Source organism: Rhyacophila brunnea, unplaced genomic scaffold (assembly GCF_057557595.1).
Source record: "Rhyacophila brunnea isolate RB1 unplaced genomic scaffold, BYU_Rbru_1.0 scaffold_17, whole genome shotgun sequence".
Classification (NCBI taxonomy): domain Eukaryota; kingdom Metazoa; phylum Arthropoda; class Insecta; order Trichoptera; family Rhyacophilidae; genus Rhyacophila; species Rhyacophila brunnea.
In genome coordinates this window covers 35,982,999-35,998,929 of record NW_028232827.1, presented here as the reverse complement: position 1 = coordinate 35,998,929, position 15,931 = coordinate 35,982,999, and the positions used below count along the sequence as shown (strand labels likewise).

The 15,931-nt window shown below is 33.3% G+C and overlaps 1 long non-coding RNA gene across 2 annotated transcripts in view; it reads right to left on the bottom strand.

Moving 5' to 3' along the window:
* The window catches only part of LOC147074004 (uncharacterized), a 745,768-nt gene that overhangs the window by 21,302 nt on the left and 708,535 nt on the right, over window positions 1-15,931 (bottom strand). For both annotated transcript variants that reach the window (XR_015070354.1, XR_015070353.1), the window contains exon 7: window positions 9,511-9,555. This is a non-coding gene — a long non-coding RNA (uncharacterized LOC147074004). The remainder of the gene's footprint in view (window positions 1-9,510; window positions 9,556-15,931) is intronic.

Below are 15,931 nucleotides of genomic sequence, written 5' to 3'. Positions count from 1 at the left end.
ATTAACAAAGAAGGCTTTTACTTACATAGAAATATCTCAATTTCAACAAATTTCTTTCAAATATATTATTTATCAAGTCATGTGGGCAGCATCTTAATTTAACCCTTAGAATTTGTAATGAACGCTTCATATAAATAAATAAAATTGAATTTTAACTCGCTGAAAAATAAGGGAGTGAATAAATTATAGTGTTAATAATATGTATAAATTTACATTACTTTGTTACTAAGTATGGAAAAGGTATTGGGTAGGTACATAAGAAGCTTTTTTTTACTGTGCCCGGTCACTCGTAAACCAATAGATAGATGTTTCGAAAGCTCCCAATATACAAGAAACACGGCTTTACTCTTCACATGAGAAGTTCTGCTTTCACAAGTATCTCTAAATCCAGGCGATTTATCTTAGGGGTTACTCACGGTTAGCAAAGAACTTTTCTAAACTTGAAAGCACGATATATGTAAATGTTAAAGAAAAGGTATTGTACAAAATAAAAAACCCACAGAATTTTCGTCCATAGAAATTGGAGCAGACATAAGAAATGCTGATTTTTATTCAATTGTGTGAAGTATTGACACAATACTTAATATAATATAAGTAATTGGTGTAGAGCTAAAGAACAAATTCCAGGCCGCAAAAAACGACACAAATGGAATAGTACCAATCTTAAATTCATTATAATTCAAATTCAAATTCCATCAAGTACACTTGGTCGATGGTATCAATATTTCAGTTGTTTTAGTCTATAGCTAATTCGGTTCCTTCACAATTAAAATGTTGGGCTTCGTCATGCGTACTTCCCGGGTCTTTTGGGATGTTACGGTATTAAAACTTTTATTTAATTCTTTAGTTCAAAGCCGACTTGAGAGTGGGTCTATTGTTTGGGCACCCATCAGTTGAAGTATGGCCTTATAGTGGAGAGGGTTCAGAAGAAATTTTTGAGACTCCTTTACTTGAGGTTGTATAGATACTATCCGTGGCTTTATCCAACTGACTTTCTCTTAGGCATGCTTACATACTGCAGTCTGCAATTTAGAAGAGATCTTTATTTAGCTAATTAGATTTTTCGACTTATACGATGTATAAATGAGAACTCTGCCATTCTGGGTAGTGTTGACCTGTGTGTCTCGTATAACTATCTTAGAAATAGAGGACATCAGTTGTTTATTCTCCCAAGGTGCAGAACCAACCTGCCACTGGTAATGCCAATTGGGAGGGCGATAACTATGTTCAACGAAATTGCTTCGGGTGTTGATATATTCCACCTACGTGAGGATGAGTATAGGTGGACATTGCTTTATAAATTCTTAAAATAGTGTCTGCTTAACTCATCCGGTGTACTTCCTTGTACCTATCTAATTTATATTTTTTGTATGTACACATTTCTACTGTTTAATAACTACTATCTATCTCTATAGTGATCTATCTCTTTTTTTATGTAATACTGTTTTATATTTCTTTGTTTCTATATGTCATGTTGTGAATGTCTTAAACTTATAATTTGTAATGTCCACAATATGTTATAAATAAATAAATTGAATTGAATTGAATTGAATAAAATTATTGTCAGCTATTGACTGACTTGATTATTAACGTGAATAATTATTATAGTTGTTATGTAGGTATTCGTGACACTATTAATTTTGATAGAACATCATAATATTCATAACAATATATCGAATAAAAGTATGGCTATAAGAGTTATATATTATATGAACACATAAAGGATTGGTGGTTGGTCCAATTATGGTCAGCCTCATTCCAATATTTCCCTCTACTATCCTCATTTATTGTTATTATTCAGGCGCTCAATTATTGATCTAGTCATCAGTTGTTCGTGATAGATACAAAGGCAGTTATCCTTATGCCGGGTCCACACTGGCAACATATCGCCGGCAACCTCGTTAAATCTTACGATAATAATTATCATAATTGCTTAAGAAATTTTACGATAATTATCATACTTATCGTAAAATTTAACGAGGTTGCCGGCGACATGTTACCAGTGTGGACCCGGCATTAGACTGCGACCGTGTCAACTTGCTACAGTGTGACCGTCGTCCAAGAAATAATTCAATTCGAGTCTTATTATAAACTCCGTAAACCAAACACCTGGCAAGCCGTGATACCGACTCTTATGATTTGATAGCCGTAAATGTATACAGGGTGACTCATCAAACGAGTATGCTTTCAGGTATCATCATTAACCCCAAAATCCCAGTGTACCGTGTGAGTGATAAACAGAAACGTTTAGATACTAGTGTTTGAGTACATGACTCGAGACCTACTAACTCTAGTCATAAAATCGAACAACAACAAGGTTAGTTGCTGGATTAACTCACGTTTAAACTACCCTCGCTCAGTATCCACAATTATCCTAAATTACAGTCCACTAAAAAGCGCTGCTAATTGGTTGTTGACCTATTTAGAATCATATTTTAGACAAACAAAAAAAATAGTTTCCTAAGGCATATTATTATCTCTATATATATAAAAATCTCGTGTATAATGTAAAATACCAGATATTAGTATCATATGATTTCAGACATTGTTTATTTTTTCCCGTATACCAATTAATAGGCTTCATGATAAACAGGGTTCCTTCATTTTACAATTTAAAATTAATTCCGACGTCATCGGCGTGTTTTTAACATTTTGTACTCTTGAAAAAAAACCTAATTACAGCAAGCTGCTTTGAGCTGCATTGGTATAAAATAGTGTATACGACAGGACACCGTCCATCTGACATAGAACTACTATAAAATGATAATACAGATATATAGCTATGGTGCCCTGCTAAGTAAAAAGACAATGTTTCTGATTTTAGTGAAATAAGAACCAAAATTTTAGACTAAATTTTATCTTATATTGTGTAAAATGATTGGATTGTTTTGATATAATCTCTAAGTAGACAGTGCATATGCAGAGATTATATCAAAACAATCCAATAATTATTATTCGGTATAAGAGAAAAATAGTTTCTTTAAAATTAAATAACTTTATATTTTATTAATCTCTATCTCTATATATATAAAAATCTCGTGTCACGATGTTTATGGTCGAACTCCTCCGAAATGGCTCGACCGATTTTTATGAATTTTTTTATGTATATTTGTTAGGTATGAGAATAGGTCAACAAGTATATTACATACCGCTAGGTGATTAGGGTATCTCTATCCAGAAAAAATTTCTTTTATTTTTTTGACAATTTTTTTTTTGTATTTTTTTTATTATTTTGCATTAAAAAATACCTATAACTCCAAATTTTAATTCTCCTACCCCCACCCTCCCATTTTTTAATCGCGATTTTATTATTTTTGTATGAACAAATTTAACCGTCGTTCGTATTTCAAACAGAACGACATTATTTATGTTGTTGAATGACAGATGGTGCTACGTCCGAGAAGAATTCAAGAGAAGCGTCGCGTCATTTTGACATTTCATTCGGCATATCTTTTATTTATTTTAATTTATCTATTTTTATGTGCGTGTATTACAGTGCACAATGCCAGCAAGACGCAAGGGGGGCCATTTAGGCCGTTGAACGAATAAAGCAACAAACATGCGAAATAGTAGAGCAGAAAGAACAGACGAACAAATTCAACAAGAGAACAAAAACTTGCGTGTAAGCATGTCGCAATTGCGTGCATCTCAATCATAGCACGAGCTGAACGAAATCAACAACGACAATTAGAACGGAGCCAAGCGCGCCGGTTCGTAGTTAACACACGCAGAGCAAATGACCGACAACGCCAACAAGTACATCAAACATTTACATCCGCTTCGTTCCTTCGTATCGCATTCGAGTACGAGCCAGATATTGAATATTCCGCTCATCCGAAAGTGCTGATTGGTGCTATGGACAAAGATTGTCCCCATTGTCATGCGCTCAAATTCAAACATGAGTCAGCCGGGATGTGTTTCGCATCAGGAAAAGTGCAACTACCAGAAATTGAGATACCACCAGAACCATTGAACGGCTTGCTCATCGGCACGGTTCCAGATTCAAACCTGTTCCTGAAGTCCATTCGCACATTCAATTCATGCTTCCAAATGACTTCTTTCGGAGCAACAGAAATAGTTCACAATACTGCGGCAAATGGTCAAAAATTCCATTCTACGTTCAAAATCAAAGGCCAAGTATACCACAAAGTAGGCTCATTGCTGCCAATGCCAAACGAACCACATACATTTTTACAAATCTACTTCATGGGCGGTGAGGACATCAATCATGTGGATGCACGTTGCGGCTACAATGGCCTCAATTCGCTTATTTCCAGGCGCATCGTCGGCAAAATGGACGCCCTGTTGAATGAGCACAATGAATTATTGAAATTCTTCAAAGCACACATGCACGAATTCTAAAGTGACAATCACGCTATTGTCATCAATCCTGATAAAACACCAGCTGGAGAGCACGTGCGTCGATTCAATGCATGCATTGACATTGCTGGAATCATGGTTGGTGACCGCACATCGATGCGAAAAATCGTGATTCGAAGAAGAAACAATAATCTGGAGTTCATCGCTGACACACACCGTTCATACGACGCTCTACAATATCCGCTAATTTTCTGGAAGGGACAAGACGGATATTGCACAAACATTAAACAACGAGATCCTGTCACAGGTAATTCATTCATTATGAACATCATTAGTCATTTTGAATTGAGAAAATGAATGGTTGATGTTTTTTTGTTTTTATCGGCGGTCATCGTCTACAGCGGTCTATTCCTCTTTCTGTCATAGATCCCATCCCCACACACTTACGATACATTTGTTATTTTTTATTTAACAACCAAAATATTCACTAGAAATAATTTATATGGCAGAACAACGTTTGCCGAGTCAGCCAGTTATTTTATAATATTTATTAAGGGTTATAAAATGATTTTAAGAATTGTGAAGTGGTTTCATAATAAATTAGCCAGCTAAAAAATCGTAACGCGACCTTCGTACAACATTATTTTGAATTTAATAAAAATCAGGCTGGCATAAATTGAAGAGGTAGAAAATATAATCTTTAACGGATCGAATATTATTTCTCGGAATTCTCTTTGATCGAAAGTTTTCATCAAACTGAGATTTCGGCGCAAAAAGATTTCGCCGGGGAACGTGACAGGTAGAGGGAAATTAATATTCAGAGCGATTTCGCGTTTACTTTAGGGTTCTTTGTGATTAGCCCCTGGGTGGTGCTATTACATATTAGATGTCTTCCACGTATTTGTGTTGCCAACTCAAACAGCATTGACAGGAATTGTTTTTAGTGTATACGAGCTACGCTGAAAGCTCCGGCGTAGAAGATGGTTAAGCTTTGAATATATCGAAAGCCGTTTACTACCTATTTACATATTGTTAACTTACTACTACAATTTTATTGTATATGTTAAATCTAATACAATAGTTAATCAGAGTTTACTAAAGCGATGTAAAACGTACAATAATATTATTATCAGTGAATAATATAAGTATTCCCTACTCCTGGAATTTCTTTAAAAAAAACAATAGCAGTTAACAGCTAATGGAATGATTATCAAATATGGTGAAACTCTTATTCGCGATATATGTAAATTTGACTGGATTTTTGGATCCAGGATTTTTTGTAATATTTCTGTTTCAAATTATAATTTTTATTAAATTAATCAGATATACGCCAATTTTATCTCTACCGAGCCGTTCCATTTATATGTATATACAACATGCAAGAACTTGAGTCAGCCCTCGTAATCAGTAATTGTGGGATATAGGCGTCACATCACCCCTTTAATATCTACCCACTTTACCGACTAGTGAAGAATTTTTGTAAATATGTACATTATTTTCGAAAAAATATATTACTTACATAAAATGTTATATTGGAAGCTCTTGAAATAATAAAAAATCGGTGTGTGTATTTATGTACGCGCGTTAGAAGTTATACGTTTTTGGCGTAACAAAACAAAAACAAAACTTATGATAACCAAGATTCTTAGACCATCTCTTAATTATCTTGTTAAATTACACACTCAAGAAAAAGGGCCGCTTATTGGAGCGCCGTTGGTTTGTTTATATACATTTTACTTATATTACTAAATTATATGATTATTACTCGTTGTTTTTATTTTTAAAGTAACCACTCTGACGTTTAATCGTTTGTTTACGTAAGGAAATGCAAATGGCCGACAATAATAAATTCGTTGCCTAATCCTACCACCAAACTTGCGTTTGTATACAGCTGACTGATTCGCAGCTAACTTCATACTATCGCGCACTTTCGTAACGGTGTGCGCGCGCAGCTCTAAATTTCACTCTCTACCAAACACCCCAAAACAAGTATAACTTCAAAAATGGAACAACCAGATAGAATAAAAAAATATATATTTGTGCTTACGTATTGAGACAAAATTAATGATGCTAAATCAAAAGCAATCCTAACAATATATGGAATGTTACATTCTCAAAATCTTGTTCGTTGAATAAAAGATATGGTTTATTTAAATTATAGATATTTCGACAATATTATCAATGATTATGGATGAATACTTCAATTTAATTATGAATATTGATATCTTTGCCTCTTAAAATAATTGGTTATAATACTTTGGTATGATACAAGAGCAATGAAATTAATGTTCGCTACGCTTAAGACGCCTCACTAATCCTTCGGTATTAATCAATTAGAGTGCTCGGTCTACTGCCGCATCAAATGAACGTTTGTCCGCTTCGTCACGTTCAATAACGTGTGATTCGGTCGCAAATAGGGGTGCGTTGGTTTATTTGACGACAGGCGTCATCAAAATCAGTCATCACGAAACCCAAAATAAATGCCGCCAAAACATCAGAACCGATTACCAACTCACTCTGTCTTGTAAGTATAAATAGTACCCATACTATTAATAACTGAAGTACTTAACGGAATTATATAATTTGATGTGGATAGTATGAACGTCAAGACAACTGGGAAATTTGCATATTGGCGTCTGTAAATGAGTCGGTCTTATTACACATATTTATGTAAATTAAGAGTTTCAATTTTTTTTTTTTTAACATATTATAGACATTACAAATTATAAGTTTAAGATATTAACAACATGACAATATGAAACATTAGAATTATAAAGAAAAAAGTACTAAAACCGATAAAAATGAAAATATAAAACGAGAACATAATATAAACACACAAAAGCAGTGAACATACAATTATACATCTATAGACGTTCAAAGAAGTACACTGAGTTTGCTAAGGTACCCTATTTTAAGAATTTATAAAATAGCGTTCACCTAAACTCACCTCATGCAAGTGGAATATATCAACACCCGAAACAATTTGGTTGAACACAGTCATCGCCGTTCCAATTTACATTACCGGTGGCAGGTTGGTTGTGCACCTTGGGATAATAAACAACTGATGCTCCCTATTTCTAAGATAGTTATCAGGGATACACAGGTCAACACTATCCAGAATGGCAGAGTTCTCATTTATACCTCGTATAAGTTGAAAAAAATACGTAGGTAGCTAAATAAAGATCTCTTCTATATGGCAGACTGTAGTATGTAAGCATACCTAAGAGAAAGTCAGTTGGATAAAGCCACGGATAGTACCTATGCTGAATATTGGTCCATTTGCAAATAGTATTTCACAATATAGTTAGACTTCCTTCCGTGCAATATATTCTCAAGCTAATTCATATTGCAGATTTATTTGTTGCTATATTAACACTTATTCTCTCATATTTAGTTGCAATACATTAAAGAGTTTTATACGTAATAAACCACCATAATTAAGATCTCAAATAACCAGGGAATATAAAAATAATGAAAAATGCGTTACCTGCTAGGTGTGGTTACCTTTTTTCAATATTTACAAGTTTAATATTAATACTATCGACCGAAGGTACTTGATGGAATTTGAATTTAAATTCTAATGGATGCAAGCTCTGTACTATTCCAATTAAGTCGTTTTTTTGCGACCCGGGTTTCGCCTTTCGGCATTTTCAGGCGTCGTGTACACTCACCATAGGCAAACACACACTGACAACACTCTTAACTCTACCTTATATAGTAAATCAATACAATAAAGTTGGTAAAAACTCCATTACCTAACTATCTAGTCAGAGGTCACAAAAAATACAATAAACAAATTATGAATAGTTGAAGTGTCAGTAAAAAACCTAATTAGTAAACACCCTATCTTATTAATAACAATACACTCGATAGCATATTATGATAAAAAATCGTCAAACCTAATAATAGATCATTATTCTCTATAAACAATAAAACTACTACAGTCAAGAGGTGTAAATCGTCAATTCTAAGAAAAATAATTAATTAAGAGTTAACTAATGAGATATTAGTCTTTAATAATACTCTTACATGGTACCTACTTTTATAACATTATTTGAAAAAAAAAACTATATATATAAACTCGCTTAATATAATATATATAACTCACCTAATATAATATATATGTATATTATATTACATACCTCAATCCTCATACATACATATATAAATTTAGTGTCAATAACATTGACCATAATATATTTGGTGAGTGTACACGACACCTGAAGATGCCGAAAGGCGAAACCCAGTTCACAAAAAACGACTTAAATGGAATAGTATAGAGCTTGAATCCATTAGAATTTACAAGTTTGTCACGTAAACGAAACGCGCATTCAATATTGGTAATAAATATTTGAGTACATTTAGGATACTCTGAATTTATTGCATTTAATGGCTTGCCCCTTGTTAAGTCATAAACCTAAACAGCCGTTAAATTGGAGACTGGCTTTTGCATTTCTATCGTATTATTTTGTTCTGTGTAAACAAAAAATCTTGAGTGGCACCCACGGGCTAGTTGGTAAAATGTATACCTTTCATAGGGTGAATCGCAACTTCAACCCCGCGGGTACCAAAAGTACCAACATGCAATTTGACCCAGCGCAAGAAGACAATCGGTTGAGTGAATGACTGACAAAAATCGTCGTTATAATAAAACCATTTTTAAGTACTTTACTAAACCATTATAATAGGCCTACATTTACGTATTTTATTTACAAAAATATTTTAATTGCAGAGAATTTGAATATTTCTATAGCTAAATACTTGTTCGCTAACAAAAATGTTGCAATGTACGATGTTTATACGATTTATTTTAAGTACCGATAATTTGTGATAGGTTATATTATTATATTTTAATAATACTGAGAATATTATGTAGGTATACCTTATGAATTAATCAACCTGTCGGCTTATAATATCGTGGGTCCCGGGTCTGGCAAAAAAAATACATATCGTTTTTCAGTATGTATTTAGACCCATAGGTATGGGCCCAATAAGTTGAACAAGTGGGCAAACATTGATTTATCGTAAAACAAAAAATATATTTATACAAACCTCCACTCTGTGGATGCCCTTAATATTATGATCTTCTTAAGATCGAACAAGGTGAAAAAATAAAAATATAATGAATTACCAAAGTATACTAATTTAATAAAGAAGCATTTGATACTTACAACTTAACTTACGACTTACAAAGTCGGTATTTATGCTGCACTGGAATGCGGTTATCACGGATTTCTGTCGATAAAAGAAAATAAATGTTAGTTTTATTTATTGCATTTAACATAAATTAGAATTATTTTATATGAAAAGTATTTTTATTACTAAGCATTCACCATAATATTATATAAATAATTGTTTTATTTACATGGAAAGCGTTATCAAGTATTTAGTGAGCATGTAGCAAAACAATATTTTGAAATGTGGCCATTACCAATAATAATACACACTATTTTATAAATTAACATCAATAGGTACATCTCCGAAAAAGAACCAGAGTGTTTAAAATTCGATTTTATTGAATATTAATCAATTGTGTAAGATATATTGTACCTACATTATCATAATATATTTCTGTAATGATTCACTTTTTGAATCTTAATAAATTTTCTTAAATAATTCTTAAGATTCTTAAATAACATTTAAAAGAGAATGCTGTTTTGGATTTAACATACACTGACTCCTATGTAAAAATGTTATTATACTGCATTATACGAGGGTGGGTCTATAAGTACTTAGAAAAGCCGACAGGTGGCGCGACTAGTACTGTAAGCGGTTTGTTTTCATGCAGCGGCACTACCGATTCAGTATGCTGCGAAGTTTCAATCAGATTGGTCGGGTTGTTGTGTGTTTCTCGTACATTTAAAAAAAAAATTGCTTGTGGAAAATGGAAAAATGGAAAATGGAGAAAATTGAGTTTAGAGCTGTTATTAAACATTTTAATATAAAAGGGTTAACAGCAAAGGAAATAAAAAATGAGTTGGATTTAGTTCACGGCATATCTGCTCCTTCACTTGCAACTATTTATAACTGGTTAAGTGAATTTAAACGTGGTCGAACATCAACAAAGGATGAACCACGCTCAGGACGTCCTGTAGAGGTGACTACACCAGAAATGATCAATAAAATCCACGATATGGTGTTAAGTGACCGAAGATTAAAGTTGAGTGAGATAATTGAGGTTACAGGGATCTCAAAAGATAGCGTCATTTCTATTTTACATGACAAATTGGGCATGAAAAATATTTCTGCAAGATGGGTGCCGCGTTTGCTCACAGTCGACAATAAACGCAGTAGGGTGGTGGCCTCTAAAGCCCTGTTGTCGCTCATGCAACGCAATCCGGATGAATTTTTTCGTCGCTTTGTGACTGTAGATGAAACATGGATACACCACTATACTCCCGAGACGAAAGAACAGTCAAAGCAGTGGATTGCGAAGGCAAACCATGTCCAAAGAAGGCGAAAACCGTAAAATCAGCTGGTAAGGTTATGGCTACTGTATTTTGGGATGCACGTGAAATTATTTTCGTTGACTATTTGGAAAAAGGAAAAACAATAACAGGGGATTATTATGCATCTTTATTGGACCAGCTGAAAAACAAAATTGAAGAAAAACGGCCTCATTTAAACAGGAAAAAAATCCTCTTTCATCAGGACAATGCCCGTGTTCACACATGTTTACGATCAATGGCTAAAATTGAAGAATTGAAGTTCGAATTGGTCGACCACCCACCGTATTCGCCAGATTTAGCCCCCAGTGACTTTTTCCTTTTCCCAAACTTAAAAAAATGGCTAAGTGGACAACGTTTTTTTTCAAATGAAGAAGTCATCGATCGGGCAAATGCTTATTTTGAGGACCTTCCGAAAACTTATTTTTCTGACGGTTTAAAAAAAATTGAGAAACGTCTAACCAAGTGTATTGAGCTCCAAGGAAATTATGTTGAGAAATAAAAAAAAATACAAAAATAAAACCTGTTTTAATGCTTTTTTCTAAGGAATTATTGACCCACCCTCGTAACATGAGCTGAAAAAAAACAATCTGCCATGTTCCTATGAACCCATCTAATTAGAATTTGGTCCATACTCTTTGATTCAAACGGTGAAGAACGAATGTACACACTATATATATATTTTTTATTGGATCTTAGCTCTCATCTAACACTATACGAAGAGGTTTTGTGACATTTTTTGCATACTATAAATTGAGTAGCTTGATATCAAAGTAGGCCAAATGCCATTTATAAAATTGGTACAGTTCGGTTATGAGGAATACAGCGGCAAACACATTTTGAAAATAGCCGATATACTGAATTATTTCTTAGGTTAACCTAACCAAACCAAACCTAACCTAACCTAACCTAACCTAACCCAACATAAACTTACAAATAATCCAGTATATCGGGTATATTCAAAATGAGATTTCCGCTGTATTCCTCATAACCGAACTGTGACATAAAATTTTACAGGAGACTCACAAACATGCGTGAAAAGTGTCCGATTTTCATATAACATATTAACTTTAAACTCAAAAATATCTATGAAAAGTACTGTTTATGATACTTTTGGTTGATTTTTTGAAAAGAGCATCACTTGCACTACAATAATCAATTAAAAGATGCATTTTGTTAAAAATGGCATTTTGGCCTACTTTGATATCAAGCTACTCAATTGATTATGAATATTAAATTGGTTTTCAGTCAGTTGATATTTTTGATTGTCACACTATTATCAAGATAGCTTTCTTGTATACTAGTACGCACAGGTGTAACGTATGAAATAGCTATCGATTAATAACTAACTTGTGAAATATAATGTAAGTAATATTACATTTATACCATTTCCAAATTTATATTGAAATATATACGTTTTACTTAAAATTTATATTATTTTGTTGTTGTTAGATAAATATGTATGTACATTTGTAAGATCAAAAAAGAAAAGACCAACAAAAAAACCCTCTACGCGCAATCAATAAACTAAAAATAGACAATTTACTTTCGCGCGCGGTATATGAATGTCTCGGGGAGCAATGTCGACCGGATATACGAGTGCGAAACATGAAATGGCGCGAAAAAAAGGGCGGGAAATTTGACATGTTGTATGAAAGCCTTTTTACATCTCAATGTAGCGGCAGAATAAGTAAAGGGGGAGTGATGTTTCCATGACATGTTTTAAGGTCCCTCGAACGCGTTTGACTGCTGATATATGTAGTGTGCATGTCTTTCAGGCAGTATGTCAGTAGAGTGTATATACAAATATGTATATTTTGTTTTGCATTTTTAATACTGACAAAAATGGAATAAAACACTCAGGAGTAATATGTTGTCTTGATGTATAACTAATGCTTTTTTAGACGGTTCACAAAAACCTAAGTAACCTTCTGTAGTCAGAACGGAATTTGGTTTGAAAGTCACTATTTTGACGTATCGTATCTACAGTGGGATTTTGTATCGGAAATATATGGTCGTATAGTATTCAGATCAAATTTACGTCTAAATAAAACGTAATAAAACCCATCGGAATAAAAGGAAATGGCAAGAAAATACGTAGGTAAGTAAATTATAAATAAAATCATATCATATATGTATATACCTAAATGCTGGTAGTTACTCGTAAGTATCAAATCGTAGCTATCAAATATCTTTATAATAATGACAGCATCATTATCAGATATTTGATGCCAATCAATAATAAATTAATGTTCTTATTGATTCTAATAAAATTAGAATATAACTATCTGTATTGGGCCAGGACTTATTATTTATTTCAAAAAAAAAAAACAAAACATTGTGGTCATAACAAATCTAAATTTAAGATGTTCATTCACAACATGATATTTACATTATAACAAATCTTACCCTCGCAAGAGAGAAGAAGAAAAAATAAAAAACAAACAATTTTAAACAGTAAAATAAAATTTCAAAAACAAAATACACTGCACAGCACATCACTGAAAATGTTTATGTCTTTGGGGAGCGCGTTGACTACTCTTGCACCCCTCGCTAATGGTGCCTGGTAGGTTTGACACAAGGAAACAGTTTCGACCCACAATAGGTCATGGCTGCGACCACGTAGGTAATTGACAGGCGCACGTAAATTCAAATTATTTAGGACGCCAGGATTGGAAACCATACCTCACGATAACCTGGTAAATTACAATCTTGAGCTGCAAGATTCTCTATCTTCTTCTTCCATGCCCGTTTGTTTGTCAACCAGACTATATGGAGACCATATAGAATCTATATCCAGAATCGATTTACGAAAATTAAAGATTAATATGAATGATATTAAAATAAAACTCTAGAGGCATCAAATAAGCGATACAAACCCTCACAGTTTACAGTATTACATGACACTGCAGAGATGCGTTCCGGCTGCCGCCAGAGAGTACGATACTCCGTACAATTCTAGCCATGAATCTTTAGCCTGCAGCGGTACTACAGAAGCGATCTACGCACTGCAGATCTCATATGGCCGGAAGAATAAACCCCAATGTCGGGGTGTGACAGGGTTCAGAATGTCACATTGAATTATGGTTGACTTCGCGTCGTTAAAAAAATGATACGCGTCCTGTTGCTATGCGTCTAAACATATTAATGGGGTCAAATAATTAGTATTACCTTTATTAAAATATACGTTTTTACGTTTTTTTTTGTACTTTGAGTACTTAAAAAGTCTCTTATCAGTTCGGCTTACCTTAGTAATTACCTATTAACGATTATCCTGAAAATTACAGCCTACTAAAACGCGTCTGACATAATATTACAGTATTAAACTGAACGCTCTGCCGATCGGGGTTAAACGACATATATATATATATGTTTACGTTTCTTCTTGATATTATGATAAACGTAAGCTGCGCGAAATAAAAAGTGAAATTTATCGCAGGCGTATATATATGTAACATCCTCCATTTTAAAACATTGGCAGGTCATTCACACGGCCTGCGGTTCATGTGTATCGGGTAGTAGAATTTCCAAGAGCACCGGATGTTTCATCTGATATAGGAAACTGCAGTAAAAGGAGTGAGTATTTCCATGAAATATATATGAATTCGTAGGAAAGATACAAAAACCCATACAAGCGCAAGATGTAATATAAATGTTGGGAATTTCAGTCGGATAGAAAATATAACTTAATATTATTATCACAATTAAATCTACAATATGGAATGATTATGATCCTAGATGTTTTTTTGTTAATAGTGAACCGATTAAATGTGTCTCTTAGCCTCAGGAGATAATAAAAATTGAGATAGTAAGGAATGCCTTTCATAAACTGAGAGCAATCAAGACCCTAAAATAGATCTAAGACTACGTATGGTTCATCGTTATGTGAATACACGAAATAAAATAGGCACTATGTGCCCGAAAATCAAAAAAAAAAGTGTGTACCTATGCAGACATTTCCTATGTGCCACCGCCAATACTCTAAATACATGTCTAAGTGCCAAAACATATAAAAGAGCGTCTACGAATATTCAAGGATGGCTTTGGTTGTAAGAGGCAGCATGTTTATTTTTAAAATAAGCACTAAGTGCCGTTTGGTATATGTCATGAGACTTAAATAAATCATAGCACTTAGTCCTTTTTTTTTTAAGAAACTAATGTTGCAACGTAGTGCTTTGCTAAAATATCGTTATTCAAACGTGTCTGTCTTACAATGTTTAATTATAAATTGTATTATAAGGATATCAAGGTTGGATGTTAAATATATTCAAATGCTAATGAAAGTGTTTGAAAAATAAACGAATTATTCATTAAAACCCCTATATTTCAGATTCAGTTTTTTGGTACTTAGTGTCTAATTTATTTCGTGTATTCATGTTATCCTAATACTTTCCTATAATATTATGGATGTATCAGTGTTTAACCGGGAGATGTCACGAATAGTTGTAGATTTCAAGTTGTGGCTGTATAGATGCATCTTTAAAATTTCTTAGACTGACAGGATGATGAACAATGACGTTAACTCAATTAAAGAATGGGAAAATAACCGAGACACAAGGATACAAGTACAGAATTCCTCAATTCGTTATTGTAACTAAGTATTGACGTGACTATCTGTACAGAAACATTGATTTTTACTTAACAGCTTCACTACTAATAAATAAAAATATCGTTATGTTCATAGAAATTACGCTAAATACGTATGATAAAGTCTATACTATATGTCGGGTGAAAGCATGCACACTTGAAGCAGTGTTTGAACCGTAGACATATGCCTGCGTTAAACCTTATAATTCATGATACACGCGAATTCATCATGGGGTGGAATACACAATTTTCCTCAGATTCAGTTGCACACCGCTTTCCTTCATATCTGTGAATATTCACCGCTGAAATAACCACGATTTCAGATTTACGAGATGATAATGACGTTGTTTTGAAAATGAAAATACAGGTACGGTATCGTAATACGTAGGTGTACATTATGTAAATATTTTACCATCAAAATATGCCTGTATATAATATTATATTGTTATCATCGAGTCAAGAGGTTGTTTACAGTTACGATGAATTGTTACGTTTCAATTAACGATTTAATTACAATAATATTTTATAATAGGTAAGAAACTTATATAAAGATTTCTCAGGCATAATAATATTCTGAT